Source organism: Nerophis ophidion, linkage group LG04, assembly GCF_033978795.1.
Source record: "Nerophis ophidion isolate RoL-2023_Sa linkage group LG04, RoL_Noph_v1.0, whole genome shotgun sequence".
Lineage (NCBI taxonomy): Eukaryota > Metazoa > Chordata > Actinopteri > Syngnathiformes > Syngnathidae > Nerophis > Nerophis ophidion.
In genome coordinates, this window is record NC_084614.1 from 24,295,746 (window position 1) to 24,301,745 (window position 6,000).

Here is a 6,000-nt window from a genome sequence, read left to right on the forward strand (position 1 = left end):
ATGATACATTTAGTCAACCAAAATGTCAAGTAGAAGTTAATTTTACGATTCAATTGGTTCTTCAACAGGGTTGGTAAATAGATCAGTTTGTATTTTGAAGCAATTTGAAGAGAACTATGTCGATATTTTGTTTGTCTGTTGCTTTCTTTGGACTCTAAATGAGATAGCAAAAGTAGAAAATGTTGCAAAAAGGCTAAAAAAAAAGCTAGCAAAAAGCACAGAATGCAGCAATTAATACTGAACAGTGAGCGCCGAGCAGCTCGATAAGACCGCTCACAATGGATGTGCTGCCGGGCACAAAATGGTTCCCCTGGGATGCAGACAGACCACTCCGGATAAGACGTGCAGGTAGGAACATGATTTATTCTTTGAAAATCAAAGAAGTACCAAAAACAGAAAAGTAGCAAGAGGAAAAATGTGCCGATCACACTGGAAGCGAAGGCTACCACTTAGCATAGACTAGGAGACAAGAAATACTCACGTAACAGGTTGCGTGTGAAATGGTAAATGGTTGTACTTGTATAGCGCTTTTTTACCCCTTTTTTTTTAAGGAACCCAAAGCGCTTTGACAGTATTTCCACATTCACCCATTCACACACGCATCCACACACTGATGGCGGACGCTGCCATGCAAGGCGCTAACCAGGAGCCATCAGGAGCAAGGGTGAATTGTCTTACTCAAGGACAAAACGTACGTGACTAGGATGGTAGAAGGTGGGGATTGAACCGGTAACCCTCAGATTGCTGGCACGTCCACTCTCCCAACTTCGCCACTCCGTCCTCGTGTCCCAGGTGAGAGCAAACAATGAAGCCAGGCCGACTGTCCGGCAAAGGCAGGCTTAAATAATGTCTCTGATAAGTGCTCGAGAAACAGGTGAGCGTTCCGAACACCAATCAGAGACAGGTGGAAATAATAAGCACCCACGGTAACTAAAAACTAACTCAAGGATGCACAAAAACAGGAATTGAGGGAGTCCAAAACTAACAGAAAATAACAAAACATAATCCGGGGCACGGATCATGACAGTGCCTCCCCTTTAAGGACAGATTACAGATGTCCACAAAAAAGAGGCAGGATCAAGAGTCACGGAAGGGAGGACTTGGCGGTGGGTCGCCAGACCAAGTGTCCCCGCAACCAGCGAGGGAGAGTCAGGTGGCAGCGACACGTTGAATGCTGTAGTAATTGGCGAGGCGGACGACCACGAAACGGCCACGTCAGTGGCCGACGAGGAGGAGTGGCGCCAGAACCTCAGCAGCCTTTGAGTATTACGCCCAATTTGTGGGCATCGCTGCTGTCTGCGCCCCCGGCGTCCATTAATTGACCCTTGAGAGGGCCGCATGCAGGTGTCTTATGGCGGCAGGCGCAGCCGGTTGCTGAGGCGACAACGCTGGCAATGAGGAGGGTGGCGGTGTCGTGGAAAGGCCCGCCTAAGACGAGGAAGGAAGCAGCCGTGGAGGAGGTACAGGGACTGGAGCTTACCTCGGCGCAGGTACAATCTGCGGTCCTCTCCGAGGTTTCTCATTGTCATCCCACTGGGTTGAGTTTTTCCCTGCCCTGAACCGAGTATGTCATTGTGGCTTGTGCAGTCCTTTGAGAAACTTGGGATTTAGGGCTATATAAATAAGCATTGATTGATTGATTGAAGGAAACAATCACTAAAGCAGCACTCAGGGCAAACTCAGCCAAACTCACCCTCAGCAATTAAACCATTTTCAACACTAAGAAAGCAGGTATGCTTGGCAGAAAACAGTCAACGTAAAGTAAGCTTCAACTCTTCCAGAATCCGCTAGCTTGATGCTAATTTGACTCAGACGGGCTATTATTAGCATTAGCGATTTTACATTGCGACCCTGAGAGGGACAAGCGGTAGACAATGGATGGATGTATTTCAACACCTCCAAATTCAGTATTGAAAACTACCATGAGGATGAATGTTACAATCAGACAGCTAGTGTATAACAAGAACAACACTTACAGTACGAACACTTTGTAGGGTGCAACATAACATGTTCAGCTTCATGGAAAATCTAAGTCCTATTTAGATAACAAATGCCAGATAGCCTGTACAATACTGCCATCTAACGTCTCAGAAGTACAACTGCATTGCAAATGAAACTCAAATTAAATAAGAAAACAATATATAACAACTGGACAGCACAATTATCATAATCATCCATCCATCCATCCATTTACTACCGCTTATTCCCTTTTGGGGTCGCGGGGGGCACTGGCGCCTATCTCAGCTACAATCGGGCGGAAGGCGGTGTACACCCTGGACAAGTCGCCACCTCATCGCAGGGCCAAGTCATCATAATCCATCCATCCATCCATTTTCTACCGCTTATTCCCTTTCGGGGTTGCGGGGGGCGCTGGCGCCTATCTCAGCTACAATCGGGCGGAAGGCGGTGTACACCCTGGACAAGTCGCCACCTCATCGCAGGGCCAAGTCATCATAATCATCAATTTTTATTTATTGTTGAATTAAAAACATTTAAATTCATCATCAAACAATTATTACCACATACAAAAGTACCGGGAATTGGTCCCCTGTCGATTCAAATGTGAATGAGATCTATCCCTACTTATGTGGTATAAAATGTTAATAAAATCATTCAAAATAGGTTACAAGTTTTAAAAGCTTGTTTTGACTGTTGATGTTTACGTGCCAGGAATAAGCCAAAAGAAACACATTCTTAAAAATGTATTTATTAAAAAAACTGCTTTTTGAAAAATGATGCCTGGATTTATAAATGGAATTCATGTGTATTTCTAGTCTTGTCACCTTCTCCTAGGCAGAAGGGTGACACGGCAGTGTGGCTGGATCAAAAGAGACGTCGGAGACGCTTTGCTGAACAAAAAGTTGCTTTATTACAAGCGAGCATCATTAAACACGACTGCAGTACCTGGAGGAGGTCAGGGCAAAAAATGTGTCTCTTCTAACCTGGAGTGGCCAAACCATAGTCTTATATTCCTTATTCTTGCGTCTGGGTGTGTGTTAATTCAGACGAACATACAACCTGACCATGTAAGGAGATGTTAATGTGAAAGTGAAACATCTGATTTAAGTCATAACTTAAAGGGGAACATTATCACCAGACCTATGTAAGCGTCAATTTATACCTTGATGTTGCAGAAAAAAGACCATATATTTTTTAAACCGATTTCCGAACTCTAAATGGGTGAATTTTGGCAAATTAAACGCCTTTCTGTTTATGCCTCTCTGAGCGACAACGTCAGAACGTGACGCCCCTTTTTTACTCAACGCCATTTTTCCCGACACATCAGACGCATCGAGTCTAATCAGCTCTGTTATTTTCCGTTTTTTCGACTGTTTTCCGATACCTTGGAGACATCATGCCTCGTCGCTGTGTTGTCGGAGGGTGTAACATCACGATCAGGGACGGATTCAAGTTGATTTACGTAGAATGTGCATCGATAAGCACGGCCTGCTTATCGATGCTAACATGCTATTTAGGCTAGCTGTGTGTACATATTGCAGCATTATGCCTCATTTGTAGCTATATTTACATCTAGCCTTTCCCTCCATCTACATTTAATGCCAAACAAACACTTAGCAATCGAGGGATTTAAGTTGCTCCAGAGTCAAGAGATGCAAAAGTCCCTCGTTTGGTTTTTACCGGCGATGCTACGACAGAGATGGCACAAAGATGGCAAAAATGTGTGGATATCCTGCGATACTCAAAGCAGATGCATTCCCAACGAAAAAGTCAACGAAATCACAAAGGAGAGTGTTGTTGTTATTGACTTATGTGCTAATCAGACACATTGGGTCGCGGTATGACTGCCAGCTAATCGATGCTAACATGCTATTTAGGCTACCTGTATGTACATTTGAAACTATATTTAAATCCAGCGTTTCCACCCACATTTAATGCGAAACAAACACTTACCAATCGACGGATTTGAGTTGATCCAGTGTCAATGCGAAAGTCCTGATCGGTTGGTCTGCACATTTTACCGGCGATGCTAACGCAAAAATGGCCGAATAGCGTCAAAAGCTATTTGCTCAATAGCTTCAGTTTATTCTTCAATTTATTTTTCTCTATCTGCCTCCACACTCCAACCATCCGTTTCAATACATGCGTAATCTGTTGAATCGCTTAAGCAGCTGAAATCCGAGTCTGAATCCGAGCTAATGTCGCTATATCTTGCTGTGCTATCCGCCATTGTTTGTATTGGAATCGCTATGTGACGTCACAGGGAAATGGACAGTGGCTTAAGCAAATAGCGAAAATCAAGATAGTTAAAACTTTTTTGGGGGGTATTCCGGGACGGGTAAAATTTTGAAAACAACTTCGAAAAATAAAACAAGCCACTAGTGATGGTGGAGTGGGCGGATGACAGTCCATTGGTGGGGGCGTGGGGAGTGTCTGGGGTAGTGTCCAAGCTCTCTCGCGTTCCGCCCCCTTGTCCCGGGGGCACGCCCGTGCCCCGGTAGGGGGCCAGTCTGTCACGGTGTATGGCAACTTTTCTACCTCTTGGTGGCAGCTGTACTCTATACACAACCTCACCTAGTCTCTCTAGGACCCTGCAGGGTCCCACCCACTTGCTGTCCAGCTTCGGGCACCTGCCCTTCTGTCTCAATGGGCTGAACACCCAGACCAGTTCTCCAGCACTAAAATGTCGCCCTTTGGCATGCACGTCATAGTTCCTCTTTTGTCTTGCTCCTGCGCTCCTTAACTGCTCTCTGGCGAACTGGTGAGCAGACTCTAGGCGGTCCTGCAGCTTCCTGGCATATTCGGGCCCCGGGGGGTCCGCTGGGCTGTCGGGCGGCTTGCCCACCATCAGCTCAGCCGGGGTCCTGATCTCCCTGCCGAGCATGAGAAGGGCCGGGGAGCAGGAGGTGGAGTCTTGGGCGCCGGACCGGTACGCCATCAACACCAGGGGGACATGAGTGTCCCAGTCACGTTGGTGTTTGGCTGTCACTATGGCCAGCTGCTGCGCCAACGTGCGGTTAAATCTTTCGACCAGTCCGTCGCTCTGCCGTAAAAACGCGGGACTCGAAGTTCCTGCCCTGGTCTGTGTGGATGACTTCGGCGCATCCACTATGGTTCCTGCCTCTTAGTCCGGCAGGCAGTAAGCTTCTGGCCACTTAGTGAAGTAATCCATGGCTGTGAGGAGGTAACGGTTACCTCTCTCCAAGCGGGGAAACAGTCCGAGAACGTCGATCCCCACTCTCTCCATGGGGCAGCCCGCTGGGAACTGTTGAAACTGGGCGTGCGATCTGTCGGTGGGGCCTTTACGCGCCGTGCAGCTGTCACAGCGGCGGAAATAGTCTTTCACGTCCCGCCCATGCTGCCCCCAGTAAAACCCCTGACGTAGGCGGCGGAGTGTTTTGCCAACCCCGAAGTGACAGTGCACTGCCAGTAACACTGTTTCGCGTAGGGCCCTGGGTACGACCACCTGCCACAGTGTCTCTCCTGTAGCAGCCTCCCTCCACCCCCTCTGAAGCACCTCGTCACACACACGCAGGTTTGAGAACATATTCCAGAGCCCCTTCGTGGCCCGGGAGCAAAGCCCAACCTCTCCCCATGGGGATCGACGTTGAGCTGTCGTCCACGTGAGCACCGGTCTGATGTCATTGTCCTCTTCCTGTTTGAGCCTCCACTCTGCTGTGTCCACATCTGTTAGTCCCAACGCCGCACATTTCACCTCGTTTTGCTGCTGCTCGCTTTCTCGTGTCTCCTTTTTCTCACAGTAGCGGCAGTCGTCGGCGGTGCAGGGTCGGCGGGAAAGTGCGTCCGCGTTCCCATGTTGTTTCCCCGGCCTGTAGACCATGGTAAAGTCGTACGACTGTAGCAGTTCGATCCAGCGTGCCAGCTGGCCCTCCGGCTCCCTGAAGGACATGAGCCACTATAAGGCTGCGTGGTCGGTCCTAACCGTGAAGTGGAGGCCCCCGAGGTAATATTTGAAATATTTGATAGCACTGACCACGGCAAGGAGTTCCCGCCTGGTGACGCAGTAACGACGTTCGTGCT